Genomic DNA, 23,715 nt, shown 5'->3' with positions numbered 1-23,715 from the left:
ACTCCTCTTTAGGTTACTCTACAGGAAGTACTAAGAAAGCAAAACAATTTTTTTTTTAAGTTGGGGGACAGCTGTTTGAAGGTCAAGGCTTTAGGCCGCACATAATTATACCTTCCATGAAATTGTAAAGAAGCACAGCACCGCCCTAAGAGGCCAGGTGGTCAAGTTCCAAAGTCAGGCTTCACGCAGAAGTGCCAGCCGTGAGCGACGTGTGATCTCAAGACACTTCAGGCTCTGGGCCTTGGTAGTGCAGTGTATTATCACTAGTCCACCACCTGGGATGAGGGTGAAGGGTTTTCCCTTGTGGCTTAGCTGGTAAAGAATCCACCTGCAATGCAGGAGACCCAGGTTCTATCCCTGGGTGGGGAAGATCCCCTGGAGATGGGAATGGCAACCCACTCCAGTATTCTTGCCTGGAGAATCCTATGGACAGAGAGGAGCCTGGTGGGCTACAGTCCTTGGGGTTGCAAAAAGTCGGATGTGACTGAGTGACTAGCACTTTCCGATTTCACTTCAGCCATTGTGGGATGCTGTCAGGATGCGTGAAGACTACATATGTACCCACACGCACACATAAACGTCGCTTATAAACACAGCTAACATACAGGAAGTGCTCCAGATCCCCAGCAATCACTACGGTAAGGGGAGAGACACAGGTGCAGACGTGCTGAATGAAGCCCGGGCCTCAGGCTGATGACGGGCTACCTACAGCTTCTTCAAATAACCTACCTCCCCTCCCCTGGGACCTTCACAACCTGGTTACTTCTTTTAAAACACCATCCATCCATACTGTTTTAAGGAATAATATTCCTACCAAACATCTCTACGTATAGTCTCAGCCACTTATTAATGGAAACAACACTGCGTGAGCATTTGCCACCCGCTGCTCCCTAACTGGCGTATTTCAGACGTTTCACACACACACACACACCACTCGCTCTGCACCTTCCCTTTCCAGCCCCTCCCTGCCTCCTTCACCCACCACCACTGGCCAGCCAGTACGCTCTCTCCCCCTCTTTTTCAGAACCTCCCTCTTTCCCCATTTTCTTCAGGGTCAAATGGGTAACTGCAGGAAGAAGCATCTATTGTTACCAATGGAAATCCCAACAACAGAAGCAATGTCAACCGGGGAAAGCAGGACCCCTGGTCAACTGGGCTTAAGAGTGTGTCCCACATAGCACAAGGCACGCAGCTTCAACCCATACTGACACTCGGCTAGTTTCAGGAAAAAGCGACCCACGTCAGTACAGCCAAACAAGGGGCCCAGATGCACAACACCCAAATTATTATCCGGGATTTGCTACCTGACAGAGAAGAGGAGGGGAAGCAAGCAGGCCGTACTGGTCCAGCCGAGAGGGCAAGTGACCCAATGGTTAGGAAACAAGCTGATTTCTATCAGTTGTAATTGGATTATAGAAAGTTCTCAGCATTGACAAGACCAGGCAACAGGACTGCAGGCAGCTCCCACCTGTGGCTGTATGATGAGCAGACCACCCAACCCCGTGGGCACCGAAAGCCACAGATCACATGCGAGGGAGTCAACATTACAGAGAAGTACCCAAGCCTGCTCCTTTCTGTTGCAGGGACACGTGGTCACATCAGCTGAAGAAGTTGTTGGGGGGAAGGCAAGGAAAAAGGATGGACAGGCTCTCGGCCAAGGACAGCAAGAGAACATTCAGGACTGAGCAGCAGTCTGTCGTGTGTATGCAGGCGCTTCAGTCGGATCCCATTCTTTGAGACCCCGTGGACTGTAGTCCCCCAGGCTCCTCTGTCAATGGCACTCAATTAGAGAGAGAGAAAAAAAAAAAGAAAAATTACGGTTCACTGTTCTCCTGCATTTATGTTGCTGTCTTACAGACTCGAGCTTCAAACAAGGACATTTAACACCTACGTTGAACAATACCAAGTCGAAGGGCTTCCCCGGTGACTTAGTGGCTAAGAACCGCCTACCAATGGAGAGACACAGGTTCAATCCCTGATCCGGGAAGATCCCACAGGCGGCGGAGCAGCTAAGCCCCCGGGCCACAACCCTGGAGCAGGGAGCCGCAAGGAGAGAAGCCACCGCACCGAGGAGCCCACGTGGGGAGGAGCCCACGCGGCAAGGAGGATCCGGCACTAAGGAGAATTTGCTGGGAAGGAATGGAGACGAAGATGCGGATACCGAGGGGCGAGGAGAGGGTCGGACGAGCAGGGAGGGCAGCACGGCCACGTGTGGCACGGAAGCTAGTGGGAGCCGCTGCAGGCACACGGGGGCGGCCGGAGCCCTGGGACCGCGAGAGGGCTGCGGCGGACGGGAGGCTCCGGAAGCAGCGGGCGCACCGACGGCTGGCACCGGCTCGAAAGGTCCGGCAGAAACCAGCACAGCCCTGGGAAGCAGTCATCCTTCAGTCAAAAATAAATTTAAGAAACAAAAAACTTTTTTTAAGTAAGAAAAGAATCCGAAATTGAAAGGCAGTTTTGGAAAACACGACTGACTTACAAGAACTCTCGTGTCCACCTCCAAGAGTGCCCTCCCGGAACTGCCCACAGAGCTGCCCACGGAGCTGCCCTCCTTCTCCTGCCTCGCCCCTTCCGGCTTTGTCCACTCCTCGGGCAGAGGTTAAACTGCTCACCCTTCCCCTTCCAGCGGAGGTTCCTCCCCTCCCTCACGACAGGGTCTTTGCCCTGGGCCGGGCGGCTTAGCCGCTCTCCTGGGGAACAAAGGCCGCGTCCTGGCGCCCGAGGCCGGTGCGCGGCCCCCCACGGCGCGGCCCCCGCGCCCGGATGCCCGGCAACCGGCTCGCGCGGGGAAAATCCTGTGAGGCACTCAGCTGCAAACGCACTAAGGCCTCCCGGGGAGAACCTGATGAAGATGTTCTGTGGCCATACGGCAGAACTTTCCATTGTTTAGCATGAAGATAAGAGGAAAACTTTTAGAGCTCCATGCGTGAACAAGCCTGGTCACCAGCTCACCCACGGGTCAGTGAACGTATTCTACGGACGTGCCACCCCGCCTCCGTGCACGCTCTTAAAATAATACACAGGCGTATTTACCACAGCCTAATCTCCTGCACTTCAAAATCTGCCTAACTAAAGGATACATACGAAATTATAGTACACTATTTTTTTCAATTTTTATATTAGCTATCCCTTATTAAAATGTTTACTACTGCATTCACCACGGAAGGAATTGGTCAAAATGCCGAAGTCAAATACAAAACATAGCTTTCTGCCTGTCATAGTATGTATTTATTTTACAGGGTTTTTTTTTTTTTATGTTGAACAAAGGAGAAATAGTAAACCACAAGGCATGTACTTGATTAAAATTGAGAAATAGGAAGTCTAATGGAACATGAGCCAAGCCAAACATATAAAAACTATTTGTATGTTTTTAAACCTGTAAATACTAAACACCTCAGACAAATTTATATTTGGTCGTATCATGGCCATAAAAGAACTCTCTCAAGCATATTAAGCTATGAGTGAGTTCATGAATATTTACAATGGCTGTGGGGAGGATTGAAGCTTCTTAAATGTACATAATCTTGTAATCACATCCATGGTAGCAACTGATTAAACATTATTAATGAAAAAACTTTATTATATATGATTACAACCACATTAAGTAATAAGTTCACACTGAAATCTGAAAGGCAACACGCAAAAATGAATATTTTTATGTTGCTGGTAAGAAAAAGAATAATCTTTTTTACTTGTTTCAAAATTGTCAACAGCATACTATATTAATAATTTAAAAAATGGAAGAAACTACAAAATATTCAGAATAGTTCAAAAGACTACAAGTGGATAGCAGCTTAATGAGAGAGGCATACAACCTCTACATACAGCATTCAGAATTCAGGAACAAGTCATTTCTGCTACATACCCCATACAGCAATATAAACTGATTTCCCAAAGTTTAGGAGAAATAAAATGTGCTTTATTAAAAAACAATCTATGGTGCTGATTAGCCTGACAATTTCAAGAGGTCATGACCAACAAGCTTAACAAAAGGAATACATTTATCCTGGGGGGCGGAGGGGGGTGCAGGGAATCTATGCTTATACATAACAGATGTCTGGCTTGTAGGAATATGTCCTTACACTTTTAAAAGTCACATAAAAAGCTAAGCTTGGCAAAGGAATACATTTAAACTGAACACTCTGGAGCTAAGCACATAGGCAATGACAGGCAAGAAATGTTAAGTATTTTGTTCCGAATTATGCAGAAAAAAATGCACAACAATTTAACACAACGTTTGATTACACAGAAAGATATGAAATACAAAATTCAAGATGGAATGGGTCTATCATCTTGACCATTAAATCTCTTCTTCATTTATGAGTTATGCCATGGTAAAATGAAGACAAAAGACAACCAACAGACTGTGACTCTTAAAAATTAACATCATATATATTGAAGATCAGCTTTCCGTGACGCCAGTGGTAAACGACCAGTCAGCTAATGCAACAGACATCAAAGACGTGGGTGCGATCCCTAGGTTGGGAAGATCCCCTGGAGAAGGGAATGGCAACCTACCCCAGTATTCCTGCCTGGAGAATCCCATGGACAGAAGAGCCTGGTGGGCTATATAGGGTCACAAAGAGTTGGATATGACTGGAACAACTCAGCAGACACACAAGGGCAAGGGCATACTAAGGACACAAAGAAACACCTAAAAATGTTAAGATGGAAATTTCTAGAATATGGCATTATGAGTGACTTGTATCTTCTGACACATGCATTTTCATTTTCCAAATTTTCATCAATATGCATATATACACATGTAGTCAAACACATGATATATTTATTTATAAGTATTAGACTACTACCAAAATTAATAGAAAAGTTGTTTTATATAGTAGCTTAACTTTGTCAAGAACGCTTCACAAAACATTTTCCTTCAGAAGAATTTCTATATATCCTACTCAATTCTTCCAACATAAAATCAAATTGAAAATCCTAAATTAGAATTTCATTCAAGAGTTCCTTTAAAAATTCGATTTTGAAGAGGTTTAGGATTAAATATATTAATATTTCAGCTTTTCAAAAGTAAAGAAAGCATAACGTTAGAAGTAAGTTCTTCTGTGAATAAATGAAGAACAGAGGGAGACAAGAAAGATGGGAAAGGAAACACCAGAGGCCACAGAAAGAACGCAGTGATGTGGCGGTGATGAGCCAAGGTTTGTATTGTAAGAACACGAACACGTGTATTAGAGCTAATCCGTGGCACCTCCATAAAGCCTGTTCAGACTTCAGCACTTTCCCACTACGCTACCCAGCTGAGCTGATACCCCCATGCGCAGGAAGACGGGTGGTCATCCTCACCATTCTTTCCCCGGCATTTCACTAAACCCCCCTTCCCCCCCGCCCCCACACGGCAGCTTATGTGCGGAAATCAGCTGTGTTAGTGGCTCGCGCTGGAGGTGAGGGATGAAGGGACACGGGAAGAAAAGAAAACGGGTTTGGATCTACATTGGGCTGTTTTATCCCTGCCAAGCTCCCTGGCCTGGGGGGAGCTCCTGAAACCACGGAAGATGCCGACTCTACTCGGGCACAAACGGCCGGCTGCTAGTGGCGCCCTCAACGCCGCCCCGCCGCCTGGCCATGAAGCCAGAGTCTGTGCCTCCCAGCCTCCTGACGGCCAGGGGTCGCCATGTGCTGTCTAAGGTTTACCCGGGAAAGGGATGTAGCAAACCTCCCCCCGCCTTGCCACGCAGGAACCGCCTGGCCTGAACTCTTCCTCCTGCCCATCCTGTGGGCTTGAACCTGGACACAGTGGTGACCCAGCTTTGACTCTGCAGATGAGAACAGCAGCCCAGGAAACAGAAGCACACGAATCCGGGCACGGCATCACAGAAGAGCATCCTCCAGCCAGACCACCTGCTTCTGAACTTATTACTTAAGCCTCTACACTTTGAGGTCTTTATTGATGTTTTTTAAAAAGTGATTTTAAAAAATTGGCTTTTATTCTTTAAAATAGAGCAGTAACAAAAAATCGACATTTTTGAAAAGAGGAATAACTGATATGGAGAACAATGTTATGGATCATGTTAGAACTCACAGGAGGAAACAACGACCAGAAAAAAAATAACACACAAAAAATTAATCTGGCATCTAGGATAACTTTGATTCAAAAACGCTTATCTCCAGTATCTGGGACTGTGTTTAGAACAAAGCAGGCATCAATTAATGTTTGCTGAATGAATGGATGAACATATGAACTGGTCTCCATAAGAAAAGGAAAGTTCTTTAACAGGAAATAAGATGGGCAAAATCAAATAGGTACAACAGCTCTTTTTTGAACAGCATCAAAAGCCATGTAGATTCCAAATAGACAAATCTCTTCTTTATCCCAAAGCTGACATAATAAGGAAAATTATTCTTTCTTTTCTGTACTTGCTCAGAGTTCAAAATTCAAATTAAATTGTTTCTGTCGGTCTGGGTTCTGATTTTTTCCTCTCTGATGACAGTATCAAGTACGTCCATCCAAACGCCGGAGGAAGAGTGGCTCCGTTTTACTACGTCCTCTACATATACACTCAGCAGGTACAATGCGGTGACACAAGAGATAGGGGTTCCATCCCGGGGTCGGGAAGACCCCCCGGAGAAGGGCATGCAACTCCCTCCAGTACTCTTGCCTGGAGAATCCCATGGACAGAGGAGCCTGATGGACTACAGTCTATGGGGTCACAAAGGGTCAGACATGACCGAGCACTGTATCGCCATCTCTCTGCATAATATACCTGCTTCAAGACTCTCGCTGCAGAAGGCTAGTCAGCTCCATAAGAAGTTTTATAAACTACTTTGGATTTTGGCAGGAAGATGAAACTGAAATTTAAAAATATCCAGGCTGAGCATTATCTCCACCCGCTCTGCAGAAAAAAAAAAAAAAAAATCCCAACTCTGAGGCTGTTTCTCATGGGTTCGTGAACACATTTCCTTTTCTGAGAGAGTCATCTGGACTTCTGCTCACTTTTGACATTCCATTTTCAGTAGGTATCTAGACTCTTACTCATTTTAAGACATATGATTAGAAAAGACAGGTTGGAATAACTTTTAAACAACCCTCTTGCCAGAGCTCAGCAACAACCGATGAGAACTTCGATCCAATGTGCAGAGTAAAGACACTAAGTTACAAGGAGTCAAGTGAAAAAGTGAAAGTCACTCAGTCATATTCGACTCTTTGCGATCCCTTGGACTATACCATCCATGGAATTCTCCAGGCCAGAATACTGGAGTGGGTAGCCTTTCCCTTCTCCAGGGGATCTTCCCAACACAGGGATCAAACCGAAGTCTCCTGCATTGCAAGTGGATTATTTACCAGCTGAGCCAGGAGGGAAGCCCAAGAAGGCTGGAGTGGGCAGTCTATCCCTTCTCCAGAGGGTCTTCCCAACCCAGGAATTGAACCGGGGTTATCAGGGAAGCCCTACAAGGAACCAAAGATACTACCTAATAAACAGATTAAATGGTTTGCCTGATTCTTATACGTTTAGTTGAAGGGATGAAATCCATCTGTCATAGAGATGCCCCTGAGATGGTGAGAGATACATCGGACACATACCCCCCCCCACCCTCAGCCACTTTGTGGACCGGCTCCCGACCAGCTTCAGCTCTCCTGCGCTCAGCACTTTGCTTCTCGCTGCCTTCCTTGTGTCTGCTGTTATCCTCAGCCTGAAAACGGCTTCCTCTTTTTTGTTCACTGCTGGGTACACACCCAAGCCTCTATTTTTCTGAATGCCTCTTTGAGACTTATTTAACAAACAAGATTTCTCAATACCAGCATTTATGCAACACATTGAAAATCACTGCCACCCCTCTTAACGATCCCCTGACTGCCTGATTGCAGGGTCAAAGGCCTGCTATGAACCCAAACCCCATTCCCTGTCCATGGTTCCATCGCCACTCTCAGCCCGCCCAGGCCCTGCTCCTGTGTTCCTGCTGCATACACAGGGCCCCGGGGCAGCACACCCAGCCCCGGCAGCTGGCGGTCAGCAGCGCACTCCTACACCCGCAGCCCAGGCCACGGGCCCATGAGCCACCACAGCCCTCCTCCTCTAGACAGTGCCCTCAAACCTTCAGATGCACAGCAGCCACCTGGGAAACTCAAAAACGCACATCCCACTTCTGTCTCTTTTCTCCCACAAAAACGATCCAAAACGTACCCCAGGAACCCGATTTATCGATCAAGCAACCACTGGCAGCTCCAAACATACTGACAGACGCTGTGCAGCTGTTCCTCTTAAGCAGCAGTAGACACCCACCCAGGAACACTCCACGGGGAAGCACGACAGAGCTCCAGAGGCCCTGGGAACAAGACACGCACGTGTGCCTTCTCCTGTGAGACTCGTGTGCCTCTGTCCACTACCAAGGATTAGGGGAAACTCCACTCAATCATTTCAATAAGGCACAGCCCATCATCCTGATCAGTTTCCAGGCCTTTCCTTAGCTAGACAAGAAAGACATTCACAAGATAACAAGAATCTAATTTATTGAAAGTCAAAAACCTCTAGATTCCAAGTATGTAAAACTTGGTAAACTTCAGAATAAGTAGTATTCAGCTTAAAAAAAAAAAAAGGCTTGGCTTCATTGCATCATTCACATATCTCCTTTTAGTCTAGGCAGAGCTGTGTTTACAATCACCTAGCCTTTAAGGAAATAAATAAGGCATTACTTTTCTCGTGGCAAAACCCCCAGCGCAGTGCTGAGCCAGCGTCAGCGGGGGCGCAGTGATGCCAGTCACATGCCTGGAGTACCTGACCCAGCCCACCCCCCTCCAGGAGGCCCTCCAGACCTCCCTGGTTCCCAGTGATGTACGTTCTCTACGCACGCTCCCCTTCAACTGCTCTTAATTCCTCTGATGCCTGTTTATTACGTTTCCTCTTTTTCTCTAACCCAGCATGGGTAAGCAAGCACGAGTGCCCACTGTTGAGGACAGGAGTCCCCAGCCTCCAGGATCTAATGACTAACGACCTGAGGCAGGGCTGATGTAACAAAAATAAAGTGCACAGTAAATGTAACAGACTTGAACCACCCTGAAACCACCACCCTGCCTTCTGGGGAATAACTGTCTTCGGCAAAACCAGTTCCTGGTGCCAGAAAGGTTGAGGACTGCTGGTTTAGGACAACGAGGAGAATCTCATATCATCACAACTGGAGAAGGAGCTTTCATGATAAAGGATTTTGAAGCCATGCTGAGTTTTGAGTTTGAGGTGCTGTTTCTCTCCTTCGGACTTATAAATCTTTCCCTTTCAAAACCAAAAGCAGCAACATTAAACCCGCAAAGGAGGTGACCACACAACTCCCTGGTTCCTGTGGCCCAGGAAGCCGCCTCCACACCTGCTAAGTCTGACCCCAGGCCAGAGCTGAATGAGCCAAACACAGGCCCGGCAGTGGGCCGGTCTCTCTCCCAGGAGAATTCGGACTGAGAAGTGAGAAATACAGAGTGGGAGGTGCTGAAGCACACCCACGGCTTGGGCAGACCACCTTCTCAGGACCATCACAGAACCGTACGTCCAGAGACCGTTTACCCCCCGGTATCTAGTTACGTCTCTTCTCCTTTAACCAGGGGTATGGCGGCACTTCCACAACCTGTCAACAGGACATCTGCTTCCTCCGAGAGAATGCAATGAGGACTGGACTGAGCCCCTACCCAACAAACATTTCAGACACGGGTCGGGACAGGACAGTGGTCCCCGACGGAGGAGCACACAAGGCAGACCCCGAGACGGCCGCCGCGCACTGTCTGCAGAGCTTCCGGCCTGGGCCACACGCAGGCAGAACCCACAGGTCTTCCTGGGACGAGGAGGTGGGCCCGGAAGGCTGGAGGCCGGGGCGGCGCATATCCCCAGAGAAAAGCAGGGGGGAGAGAAAGTGCCTGGGAATGGGCTCTGGAGACCGCAGGCGGCTCACCACCACCAGCGCCCCATCGTGCCCGCCGTCCTCTAGGACTGTGATCAGCAGGTGTGAACATGCACGCACACACACACCCCCCATGCCCGGGGGAAGGACCAGCCACAGGCAGCAGACAGAAGACTCGCGGGGCCAGGAGTAGCTGATGTCCACACCGTCCTGAGTGGGGAAGAAACACCTCACCATGAACAGGGTGTGAGGTCTGGTCCCCAGAGGGGAGCGCCGCTCTGAAAGCAGCACCAGTCTGAAGGCCTCCTCTGATAAAGCTTCAAAGCGAGCCTCCAACAGTCCAACTGTTGTCGGATAATTTAACTGGGTCCTAAAACAAACACCCGAATGCATACAGGACACTTAGGAGGAAAGACCAGATGCTGGGTCATACTGCAAGTCTCAACAGCTCTAATAGGGTTCAAGTCATATACAGCATGTATTCTCCGGCATCACGTTACCAAAATGGAACAGAAAGATGGTTGGAAAACCCCCAATTAATTAGAACCGACTATTACACTTCCAAGTAACACATGAGTCAAAGGAGAAATCAAAAGGCAAACTAGATATATACTGAACTGAAAATGAAAACTGATAAACTGTGCTTATGACAACTGAGAGCTCTTTTCCGGGAGACACTGTTCAATTAAAAAAATGAAAAGACAAGACACAGACTAGGAGAAAAATCTTGCAAATCCAACAAAGAAGTCGTATCATCTGTGTGTGTATGCATGTGTGTATTCCTTAAAAACTCAGCAATAAAAAAAAACAAACATTCAATTTTTAAAACTATAAAGAAAATATGTGAATAGACCCTTCACCCAAAAAGATAAACAGATGGAAAATAAGCATATGAATTCAGTCTAATAGAAGAAAACTGAGCCTCCAAAACACTTCCACAGATTTCTAAGAAACCAGACATTTGCTCTGTTTTCATACCAATTTTCATTTCAGTTTTCATTCCAATCCCCCCAAAAAAGGAAATACCAAAGAATGTTCAAACTACCGCACAATTGCACTCATCTCACATGCTAGCAAAGTAATGCTCAAAATTCTCCAAGCCAGGCTTCAACAGTATGTGAACCATGAACTTCCAGATGTTCAAACTGGATTTAGAAAAGGCAGAGGAATCAGAGATCAAATTGCTGACATCCATTGGATCATAGAGAAAGCAAGACAATTCCAGAAAAACATCTACTTCTGCTTTATTGACTATGCCAAAGTCTTTGTGTGGATCACAACAAACTAGAAAACTCTTCAAGAGATGGGAATACCAGACCACCGACCTGGCTCTTGAGAAATCTGTATGTAGGTCAAGAAGCAACAGTTAGAACTGGACATGGAAGAACAAACTGGTTCCAAACTGGGAAAGGAGTACATCAAGGCTGTATATTGCCACTCTGCTTATTTAACTTATATGCAGAATACATCATGCAAAATGCCGGGCTGGATGAAGTACAAGCAGGAATCAAGACTGCTGGGAGAAATATCAATAACCTCAGATATGCAGACGACACCACCCTATGGCAGAAAGTGAAGAGGAACTAAAGAGCCTCTTGATGAAAGTGAAAGAGGAGAGTGAAAAAGTTGCCTTAAAACTCAGCATTCAGAAAACTAAGATCATGGCATCTGGTCCCATCTCTTCGTGGCAAATAGATGGGGAAACAAGGGAAACAGAGACTGTATTTTCCTGGGCTCCAAAATCACTGCAGATGGTGACTGCAGCCATGAAATTAAGACACTTGCTCCTTGGAAGAAAAGCTATGACCAACCTAGACAGCATATTTAAAAGCAGAGACATTATTTTGCCAACAAAGGTAAGTCTAGTCAAAGCTATGGTTTTTCCAGTCATATATGGACGTGAGAGTTGGACTATAAAGAAGGCTGAGTGCCAAAGAATTGATGCTTTTGAACTGTGGCATTGCAGATGACTCTTGAGAGTCCCTTGGACTGCAAGGAGATCCAACCAGTCCATCCTAAAGGAAATCAGTCCTGAATGTTCATTGGAAGGACTGATGCTGAAGCTGAAACTCCAATACTTTGGCCACCTGATGCGAAGAACTGACTCACTGTAAAAGACCCTGATGCTGAGAAAGAGTGAAGGCAGGAGGAGAAGGGGACGACAGCAGATAAGAAGGTTGAATGGCATCACCAACTCAATGGACAAGCTCCGAGCAAGCTCTGAGAGTCAGTGATGGACAGGGAAGCCTGGTGTGCTGCAGTCCACGGGGTCCCAAAGAATCAGACATGACTGAGCGACTAACTGAAATGAACTGAGAGTTTTGCTTGTAAGCGAGAATGTATAATATGCTGTCATAGTGTTCACAGTTCAGCTACCCTGAGGAGTTCTGTGCTATCAAATCTCATTTTATATCAGATGCTCAAGGAAAAATATGCCTACATATATCTGTATGTACATACGTATACACATGCGCCCTCCAAGATGGCATTTATCAGGTAAACAGCATGTCAAATTTAATACCAACTTCATGACTGAAAGAGCTCCTTGTAACTGTCATGTACATGTGGAAATAACAGGACAAATGCAATATAAGGAATCCATAACACCTTCTTCCGAAGGCCCCTGATTTCTACTCGGGGAACCATGAGGTTCCAAGGAAGCAGACCTCACTCCCAGTCCCTATAATGAGCTCAACCCAGGAGAAAGAACATAACTGAGTCTGCAGATACTCCTACCAATTTCCAAGGAATCCAACCTTTGCTTCTAAACTGGAACATGTGACGTGAGCAGATACTGTTGACAGTTTCATTCCATTACTCCAGGGGAATTTTGTGCTATTGAATTTCATTTCATATCGGCAAAGGCAATCACCTCAGCCTTGAACTAGTGTTTGATCTAGGGCTAGGGGCATAACTTAACCACGACTGCCAGAGAAAAGAGTGAGCAATTTTCATAAAGTTAGTTAGTCAAAGTGAGTTTCATTGAGAAGGAACAAAAAGCTGAAGGAAAAGGAATCAGCCATGCAGGTGTCCTGGAGAAGAGCGTTGCTGCTGCTGCTGCTAAGTCGCATCAGTCGTGTCCGACTCTGTGCAACCCCATAGACAGCAGCCCAACAGGCTCCTCTGTCCCTGGGATTCTCCAGGCAAGAACACTAGAGTGGGTTGCTATTTCCTTCTCCAATGCGTGGAAGTGAAGTCGCTCAGCCGTGTCTGACTCTTAGCAACCCCATGGACTGCAGCCCACCAGGCTCCTCCATCCAAGGGATTCTCCAGGCAAGAGCACTGGAGTGGGGTGCCATCGCCTTCTCCGGGAGAAGAGCGTTAGCGGTGGGGTAAACTTAAAGGTTGCAAAGGAGCAGCTGGTACAGCAAGGAGGCCAGTGTGGCTAGAGCTGAGGGAGCAAGAGGAAAGAAACGATAAGGTTAAAAATACAAAACAGGGGGGACTTTCCCAGTGGTCCAGGGGTTAGGACTTTGTTGTCCAATGCAGGGGGTGTGTGTTCGATCCCTGATCGGGGCGCTAAGATCCCACATGCCTCACTGTCAGAAAAAGAAAACATAATACAGAAGCAAGAGAAAGTGTGAGCCACTCAGCTGTGTCCGACGCTTTGTGACCCCATGGACTAGAGCCCGCCAGGCTTCTCTGTCCATAGAACTCTCTAGGCAAAAATACTGGAGTGGGTAGCCAGTCCCTTCTCCAGGGGATCTTCCTGACCCAGGGATCCAACCTGAGTCTCCTGCATTACAGGCAGTCTTTACCATCTGAGCCAGAAGCAATAGAGTGACAAATTCAATAAAGACCTTAAAAACAGTCCACATCAAAAAAAAAAAAAATCTTTAAAAAATTACAAAAAGAGGGGATTCAAACCAGATTACATAAGGCCATGGAAGGTCCCTAGAAAGGTTTTTGATCTGAATGATCTGAAAAGGCAGATGGATGGGAAAAAAAGAGAACTATCAGCAGGACATCCTTTTATGGGAAAACCATTTCTTGTAAAAGTTGAGGTTTGAGAACTGAAGTTATGAAAAAATTTCTATCACTATATGCAATGTACTGTACTATATGTTGTGAAAAGTACCAAAAGTAAGATAAAATCCTTGTCTTTTGTGAGTTGATAATCTAATTGGAGAACTAAAGCACAAATTAACTGAAAACAATAGAATGTTTAAACTGCAAGAAGCTTTAGGATAGTCTACAGTTTCCCTTCAATGAAAGCAATTTGAGCCAAGAATTTATGCGAGGTTATGCGACTAGTTACTGGTGTGAGCAGACCTGGAAATGAGGTCTCCACTCCAAGCCCAGCGTGACACCGGACGGAGGGGCAGCTGAAGACTGCATGTATAAACCACTTCCGCAAAGCAGGTACACACCTGTCACTTTCACTTGCTGTCACGATGCCCCCCAGACTGGGCCTGGGACTCCGAGGGAAGGAGGAGAAAGCAAAGCTGACTCCTATGCTGATAAGCAGATCCAATGGATCCAGAGAGAGAGAGAAGCCTTCTGTATTTTGATAAGAAAAGCATTCAGAGCTTTTCATATAAAGAGCGTATTTTCTTCCTGACAAAGAGGCTCTGTTTCTCTGGAATTTCTAAAGGCTACAGAGAAAAAGGATAAGGCAAGTAAATCATTACCCTATGTGTTGACAGAGCCAGCCTCTCTCAAACTGAGTACAGACACCACTGGCTGGAGGAGAATTAACATCTCATGCCAAAAAATCCTCAGTGAAGTGGTGGTACTTCTGAAACATCCTAAGACTGAGTAACCAATAGAATCAGAGCATGCACTCCAAATCACCAACACACCTAAGGATATGTTATCCAAATAAGGATATACAGGGGGATTACAATGATCTCATCCTCATTTATAGATACTAATAATGGAAATAACCATGAAATCAGCTTTAAACTACTAACATGATTTTAAGTAGACTCTTAATATTTGAATACTGACATCTACAGTAAAATAAACCTCATGTGAGAATGTGTCAATAAACAATTCTTAAGGTCTCTTTTAATTTTTTATTTATTATTTTTATTTGGCTGTGCCAGGTCTCAGAGCATGGGGGAACTAGTTCCCTGACCAGGGATCCAACCCAGGCCCCCTGTATTGGGAATGCAGAGTCTTAGTCAACAGACCAGGGAAGTCCAATTCTTAAGTTTTTACATAATAGTTTGAACCTAATTATCATACTGGAGAAGGAAATGGCAACCCACTCCAGTGTTCTTGCCAAGAATCCCAGGGACGGGGAGCCTGGTGGGCTGCCGTCTATGGGGTCGCACAGAGTCGGACACAACTGAAGCGACTTAGCAGCAGTAGCAATTATCATATTGGCAAAGCAAAATAAGTAATTAATGGATAGAAATAACCCAAAAGCATACTTTTTGCCTTTAATAAAGTGTTTACTATTAACAAAAACCTGTAAGAGCAGTTTTAAGCATTTAGAGCCCACACAATCCCACCAGGTTGAGAATTTAAATTTTAAGTTGCATGATCCCACATAAAAATCAGCACATACAATGAACATGAACTGCACACACTCAGAAAATAGAGCTAACTTGGTGACCCCCACACACAGCGTGCAGCAAGACCTCTGAGCTCCACATGGAGACCCCATGACAGCCCCACATCCGCCATGCGGTAGCTCTGGAACCTTCCGTGTGGGCACACTTCACTGAGCTTCAACTTCCTCACCCATAAAATGAGGAGAGCTGCTGGGCCACCCAACACAGGGAGCTGCTGAGAAATTCCAACGTTAACTCGAGACAGTATGTGCAGAATTCCTGTATGACCTGTAAATTATTATGTAAATTTAAATGATACAGAGAAATACCAAACATAATGCAATGGCACTATTTCAGGTCTCAGGAAAAAGAAGCCCACACACAGCACTTTGAGTTTTACTGACTTCTCCGGAGATTTCCTTTTCTAACGACTCAGCAACAGTTCATACCAAGTTTCCTGTTATGAACTTTAGGCCTCTGTTTACAGAGCGGTAAACAGATGTAAACCAACCTGTCACAGTGCACTCTCCTTCTCAACACTGCCCAACAAAAACATCAGGAGAGGGCATTTCTGCCCCGCACTGCGAACTGTGCACTTCAGTCTCACCTCTCCGCGTGTTCTTCGACATGAAGAACGTGACCCATCTATTGAGCACCTACTTACTTCAGAGTGTGCAGAAGAAAAAGCAGAAAAGAAAAAGTCTCTGAGGTTAAGGGTTTCGCAGTCCGGATGGTAATGTTGATACTATAAAAGGATGAATCCGTTAAAGGGATACAGACGTCCACTTTTGGCTGTGAGGCAGGAACAGGCAAAGACTAGCCAGCCCACCGTAAACGATGCAAGATAAAACTGCGCAGAATCTGAAAGGAGTGCTTTCAGACGCTGGCCAACAGACAAAGCAGGACTACAGTCCCCGAGAAAAAGAAAACAAATGGAAGGGAACAGCACCAAAGCTCCCTGGCTTCACACCTGGAGGCGTCTGCGAAACCGCAGCATGGAGAGAAGGGCAGTCAGCTGAGCAGAGGAGGGAGGGGTGAGCCGGGACTGCAGCCTGTGGGGGAGGGGGTACCGCAGTGGGGGGCCCGCAGAGGGGGACCGGGTACCAAGTCCAGGCACTCCGATATGCACAAGGCTCTGCTGAAGTCTCTCGCCAAACTCCAGGGTGCACACGGGCCAGGCGGCCGTGAGCGGATGGAGAGAGATTCCGGATGTCTCACAGAACCCAGATAAGGCCACGTGGAGCGCCAGGAAAACCCCGGAGACTCTGGGGGTGGTGGGCGGGGTCACACGGGGGTTCTCATCCGTCTTCACTTCTGGAGAGCAGAGCCACTGACGAGGCTTCTGTGCCAAACCATCTTTTCCAGAATGTCTGATTACGGGGGTGGGATGGGTGGGCCCAAATGGAGGCCCTCAAGTGCTGCTAGTTTTGGTCGAGGGGAGGGTCCCTGAGCTTAGGGAACCAGAGAGTGAGAGTGCGTACTGTGCAGTCACCCTGCTTGCCCTCCGCTCCTGGAGGAAGGTTCTCTGTCTCCCTTTGCTCTGGTTGGAGACAGTCTCTGTCTTCCAAGGCTGTTTGCTTGAATCCCATTAGTATCATGTTAATAGTTTTAACCTGCTTTTAATGATTACATGACTTATTAATCGGATCTGATCCCTGGGTTGGCAAGATCCCCTGGAGGAGGGACCCACCCCTAGGCCACGACCAGCTGCATTTGCGGGCACCCATGTAAGCCCACCCACCCCACCCGTGTCAACTGAGAGGCAAGGAAAACGGACGCAGGCATGACTGCCACCTGATGTGCCAGGCACAGCGGAGTCCTCTGTTCCTCAGCCAGGAAAGGGCTGTCATCTGACAGCATCCACAAACCGGGTAAAATCTCAAGACTTCAACAACTCTGGACATAATCCTGGAGAGCAAAATATTCAGACCCACCCAAACACAGACTTAAAAGGAATCCTGAAGAAATCAAGCTGATCCATCAAAAATCTGACTGCCCACAAAAAACAGAACTCAACATTTACTAAAGGAAGGTAGTAAGTGTTAAGCTGTCAATAACAGGCCACCCACAACATTCAGTGAAAAGTAATCGGACATGCAGAGATGCAATAACACATAAACCTACAACCAGGTCGGGAGGGGCTGTGTGTAGAAAAAAACCCCAAGTGAACCAGACATAGAATTGGCAGAAAGGAATGTTAAGAGAGTGATACAGAAGGCAGACAACCCTGAAAGATGTCTACGCCCTAATCCCTGGAGCCTGTCAAAGCATAGATTCTTCCTGTGTATTCAGTTCAGTTCAGTCACTCAGTCATGTCTGACTCTTTGCAACCCCATGAACTGCAGCACGCCAGACCTCCCTGTCCATCACCAACTTCCGGAGTTCACCCAAACTCATGTGCATCAAGTCGGTGATGCCATCCACCATCCCATCCTCTGTTATCCCCTTCTCCTCCTGCCCCCAATCCCTCCCAGCATCAGGGTCTTTTCCAATGAGTCAACTCTTCGCATGAGGTGGCCAAAGTATTGGAGTTTCAGCCTCAGCATCAGTCCTTCCAATGAACACCTAAGACTGGTCTCCTTTAGGATAGACTGATTGGATTCTCCTTGCAGTCCAAGGGACTTGCAAGAGTCTTCTCCAGCACCACAGTTCAAAAGCATCAATTCTTCTGCACTCAGCTTTCTTCACAGTCCAACTCTCACAAAGATGAGAACCAAAAGCAAAGGAGAAAAGGAAAGATATTCCCATTTGAATGCAGAGTTACAAAAAATAACAAGGAGAGATAAGAAAGCCTTCCTTAGCGATCAATGCAAAGAAATAGAGGAAAACAATAGAATGGGAAAGACTAGAGATCTCTGCAAGAAAATTAGAGATACCAAGGGAACATTTCATGCAAAGATGGGCTCAATAAAGGAGAGAAATGGTATGGACCTAACAGAAGCAGAAGATATTAAGAAGAGGTGGCAAGAATACACAGAAGAACTGTACAAAAAAGATCTTCACGACCCAGATAATCACGATTGTGTAATCACTCACTAGAGCCAGACATCCTGGAATGTGAAGTCAAGTGGGCCTTAGAAAGCATCACTACGAACAAAGCTAGTGGAGGTGATGGAATTCCAGTTGAGCTGTTTCAAATCCTGAAAGATGATGCTGTGAAAGTGCTGCACTCAATTTGCCAGCAAATCTGGAAAACTCAGCAGTGGCCACAGGACTGGAAAAGGTCAGTTTTCATTCCAATCCCAAAGAAAGGCATTGCCAAAGAATGCTCAAACTACCACACAATTGCACTCATTTCACATGTTAGTAAAGTGATGCTCAAAATTCTCCAAGCCAGGCTTCAGCAATACATGAACCATGAACTTCCAGATGTTCAAGCTGGTTTTAGAAAAGGCAGAGGAAAAAAAAAAAAAAAGAAAAGAAAAGGCAGAGGAACCAGAGATCAAATTGTCAGCATCTGCTGGATCATGGAAAAAGCAAGAGAGTTCCAGAAAAACATCTATTTCTGCTTTATTGACTATGCCAAAGCCTTTGACTGCGTGGATCACAATAAACTGTGGAAAATTCTGAAAGATGGGAATACCAGACCTCCTGACCTGCCTCTTGAGAAATCTGTATGCAGGTCAGGAAGCAACAGTTAGAACTGGACATGGAACAACAGACTGCTTCCAAATAGGAAAAGAAGTTAAAGCTATATATTGTCACCCTGCTTATTTAACTTATATGCAGAGTACATCATGAGAAACACTGGGCTGGAAGAAGCACAAGTTGGAATCAAGATTGCTGGGAGAAATATCAATAACCTCAGATATGCAGATGACACCACCCTTATGGCAGAAAGTGAAGAGGAGCTAAAGAGCCTGTTGATGAAAGGGAAAGAGGAGAGTGAAAAAGTCGGCTTAAAGCTCAACATTCAGAAAACGAAGCTCATGGCATCCGGTCCCCTGTATTAGGTTACCACAAACACAGTGACTTGAAGCATCACAGGAAGAGCATCCGAGATGATCCAGGTGGTCCCAACGTAACAAGAATCCTTAAATATGAAAGAGGGAAGCCCAGGTGTCTGTGTCAGAGTGATGCAAGTGTGGTGACGACTGGCCATCTTTGGCCATGGCCAGCTTTGAAGATGAAAGGGGACCGTGAACCAAGGGACACAGGCGGCCTCTAGAAACGCAAGAACACAGATTATCTTCTAGAACCTCCAGAAAAAAAACACAGTCCTGCTGACACCTTGACTTTAGCTTAGTGAGACTCATTTCAGATTTCTGACCTCCACAACTGTAAGATAATAAATCTGCACTGCTTCAAGTCACTGTGTTTGTGGTAATCTAATATAGAAGCAATGAAAAACTAATAAAAATTAGTTTTGTATGTATTAATGTATTAAAAATACATCTAAAAATTTAAAGGAAAGGCTAGACTGAATGAACAGAGGAAGAATCTAAGTGGAAAAATAGATATTACCAAAAAGAACCAAATATGGAAAATCTAGAACTGAAAAGTAATATTTTTATGATTTTCTTTCTTTTTTAATTGGAGGACAATTGCTTTACAATGCAAAAATATATTACTTGAAACAAAAAAATTCACTCTAAGGTTTAACAGCTACTGGATACAACAGAATAAAAGCTTAGAAAAACTAAATACAGAATAGTTGAAATAATAAAAACTAAAGCACAGAGAGAAAAAATACTAAGAAATATACAACAGCTTCTATGATTGGTGAAACATCTAACATACAGGAACTGTAGTCCCAGGGGGAAAAAACAGTGCATAAGACGGTGAACAGAAAAACATTTGAAAAAAAATAATGGTCAACAGTTTTCTGAATGTGAACACACACACACATGTGTGTGTGTCTCCAAGGAGTTCAACAAAGTCCCAGGCAGAATAAACGCAAAGAAAACCAAATCTAGGTACATGATAGTGAAATTTCTGAAAACCATAATAAAAAGAGAAAACCGTAAAAGCACCCAGAGAGGGAAGAAAGATATACATCATATAGAGGAACAATGATTAAAAAGTTGTTGGGATCACTTCAAAAACTTGGCAAGCCAGAAAACAATGGAACAATTTCTTTAAAAATGGGAAAGAAGGTTCTATCAAACTAAGATTCTATTTCCAAATGAATTATCCTTCAAACTAATGAATACATTTTAAGATAAACAAAAGCTAAGGAATTTCTTACCAGCAGATTTAACCTACAATGAATACTACATAAAGATTTTCAAGCTAAAAGAACATGATGCTAGAGAGAAATTCAGAAGTACAGAAAGGAAGGCTGTCAGGGATGACAAACATGTAAGTAAATACAGAAGACAATTTTTAATATTTTCTAATTTCTTTAATAAGTAATAGATAGTTCAAACAATAATTAATTATTGTGGGGATAACAACCTATGTAGAGGCAAAGGCACCAAGGGAGGGAGGGAACAAATATAATTTACTGGCAGACGTTCTTATAATTTTAATTTATGGTAGACTGTGATCATTGTATAATCAATAAAATTATAAACCAATATAAACAAAGAACCAATTACAGAACCAATAAAAACAAAGCCAATAGAAGAGAAAGGTATAAAATACTTTCTAAAATCTACTAATATAGAAGAAGATAGGAAGAAAAAAATGGAAACAAATTTTAAAACCTGATAGTACAAGTGTGAAAGTGTTAGTTGCTCAGTTGTGTCTGACTCTTTGTGACCCCCATAGACTATACCCGCCAGGATCTTCTGTCCATGGAATTTTCCAGCAAGAATACTGGAGTGGGTTGCCATTTCCTCCTCCTACCCTAATCCACCAAGGAAGCCCTGGATAGTACAACTAGAAAACAAATAAGACGGTAGATTTAAACCCAAAGATACCAATAATTACAACAATTACTAATTAAAGGCAGCAATTATTAGACTGGATAGAAAAGTAAAACCCACATATATAGCTTTTAAATACAGATAGAGATATAGTTTAGAAAAAATAATGGAAGAAGAATTTCATGCAAACACTAATCATGAGAAGGGCAGAGCAGCTCTACTCTTCAGACAAAAAGCATTACCAGAGGCTAAGAAAGAAATCCCACACACTGAAAGGGCTAGTTCATAAAGAATATATCCTCAGAAACATGCATGCATCTCGCGACAGTGTTTCAGAACACATCAAGCAAAAACTTCCCAAACCAAAAGGGGAAAATCAAGAAGTTCAATTAAGTTTGAGACGTTAACACTCCTCTCCCTGTAGCTGAAAAAATAGACCCCCAAATCAATAAAGAGATAAAGGGTTTGAAAAACAGCATCAGCACCTTTACCTAATCAGCAATTTACAGCAATACTGCCAACAACCACACAATATATACTCTACTTAGCACGTGTGGAATACTCACCAGGACAGAACACATTATGGGCCCTAAAACAAACCCTACGTTTTCGAGTACAGGTCATATACAGAGTAGGTTCTCTGACCTCAATTAAACCACATTAAAAGGCAACAGGGCCATTTGCAGAGGCATGCATGGACCTAGAGACTGTCGTACAGGGTGAAGTCAGTCAGGGAAAAACAAACGTGTTATACTGATGCATACATGTGAAATCTAAAAAAATGGTACAGGTGATCTTTGCAAAGCAAAAATAGAGAACAAACACATGGATACCAAGGGAGAACTGGGGGGTGGGAGAAGGAAGAACTAGGAGATTGCTATTGATATATAAACGCTACTGAGACTGTGTGTCAAACAGGTAACTGATGAGAACCTGCAGCAGGGCACAGGGAGCTCTCCTCAGTGCTCTGCGGTGACCTAAATGGGAAGGAAACCCAAAAAAAGGGGACATGCGTCTATCATGGCTGATTCACTTGGCTGTACAGCAGAATACTAACACAATATTGCAAAGCAACTGTTCTCCAGTAAAAATCAATTAAAAAAAAAACAGGCAGCAGGGTCTGCACTGTGCAGCGGGCTGTGCACCGTGGTCACCAGTGTCTGGGCCTGGACAGGCCGCAGGGCCCCCTCGGAGCCCCCGAGTGCAGCTGTGCCCATAGGCACAGGTGCCCCCCACCTCCACACCCAAGCACTGCCTGCAGACAGCACCGCAGCGGCAACTCACCCGACGTGACCGAGGGCACGAAGGCGCCAGGGACCGTGACGGGCCTCACCCGGCGTCACACCTGACCTCAGCACAGACCTGTGAGGAGGACAGGACGCTCCTCATTGCATAGAGGAGTCCAGTCTAAGTTACAGAATTCAGCCTGCAAGTCAAAGCTGACTCCCAAGTCCAAGGGTCAGGGACGACCCCACAGCAGCCTTGAGGCGTTTAAGGCACAAAACTGAACAGAAATGAACAAGGCTGCTTCAGGGTTAGCTGAAGATGGGGCTGCAATTTCATTTTTAAATCATTGAGAAGGGATACAGAGAGCACTAACAATATGATGAAGGCTAAAGTCCATCCCGAATGAATTTACAGTGTAGCTGGGAGAAAAATAATGATTATTAAATGCGCTAAATGTTTAAAAGGCAATAACAATGACACATCAGAAAGAATCCCAAGTATTTAGAAATTAAGCACTACATTTCTAAATAACTCATGCACCAAGAGATGAGAAGAGAAATCAGAAAATATTTTCAACTACATAATAATGAAAACATAAAAACTTGTGAGATATAGCTGAAATAATACTTAAGGTAAATTTATACATTTATGGTTATATTAGGAAAAAGGTTTAAAAAAAAAATCAGTGCTCTGGACTTCCCTGGTGTCCAGTGGCTAAGACTTGCTCTCCCAGTGGCAGGGGCCAGGGTGCAATCCCTGGTTGGGCAACTGGATCCCACATAGCACAACCAAGACCTGGTGCAGCCAAATAAATAAAAATTTTTTAAAAGAAAATAAAATAAATCAATGCTCTAATTTTCTACATTAAGAAGCTAGATGATACCTGTAACTCAAATAATATTGCATATCAACTAAAATTCAATTTTCATTTAAAAAAAAAGCAAAGAATAAACAATAAAAAAACAAAAATAAGAAGAAATTGAAGAAGAGGAAGGAGCAGGAGGGAGGAGGCAGGAGTGGAAGGCAGGAAGCAGCAGCAGCAGGAAGAGAAGCTGGAAGAAGTGAAATCCAAAATAAGGAGGAAGGAAACAATAAAGAGCAAGAAATCAGTGAGACAGAAAATGAACAAATAGTGGAGAAATGATCAAAACTCTAACTCATCCTCTGAAGATATCAATGAAGATGGTAAAACCCTGAGAACTCAAATGGTCAAGAAAAACAAGGGACAACACTTGAGCCTCAAACACTGGGTGAAAACAGGGGCTTATCGTTACAGATCTTACAGAAATTAAACAGATAATGCTAAATTTTATACACAACTTTGTACAAATGAAACA

At 44.8% G+C, this 23,715-nt stretch overlaps 1 protein-coding gene across 1 annotated transcript in view; it reads right to left on the bottom strand.

The window, feature by feature from the left end:
* Positions 1-23,715, bottom strand: part of DENND1B (DENN domain containing 1B) — a 269,985-nt gene that overhangs the window by 212,665 nt on the left and 33,605 nt on the right. The gene's annotated exons all lie outside the window — the stretch shown is intronic.

The sequence above is a fragment of the Oryx dammah genome, unplaced genomic scaffold, assembly GCF_014754425.2.
Source record: "Oryx dammah isolate SB20612 unplaced genomic scaffold, SCBI_Odam_1.1 HiC_scaffold_21, whole genome shotgun sequence".
NCBI lineage: Eukaryota > Metazoa > Chordata > Mammalia > Artiodactyla > Bovidae > Oryx > Oryx dammah.
The sequence above is the reverse complement of the archived record's forward strand: the minus strand, read 5'-3'. Positions and strand labels throughout refer to the sequence as shown.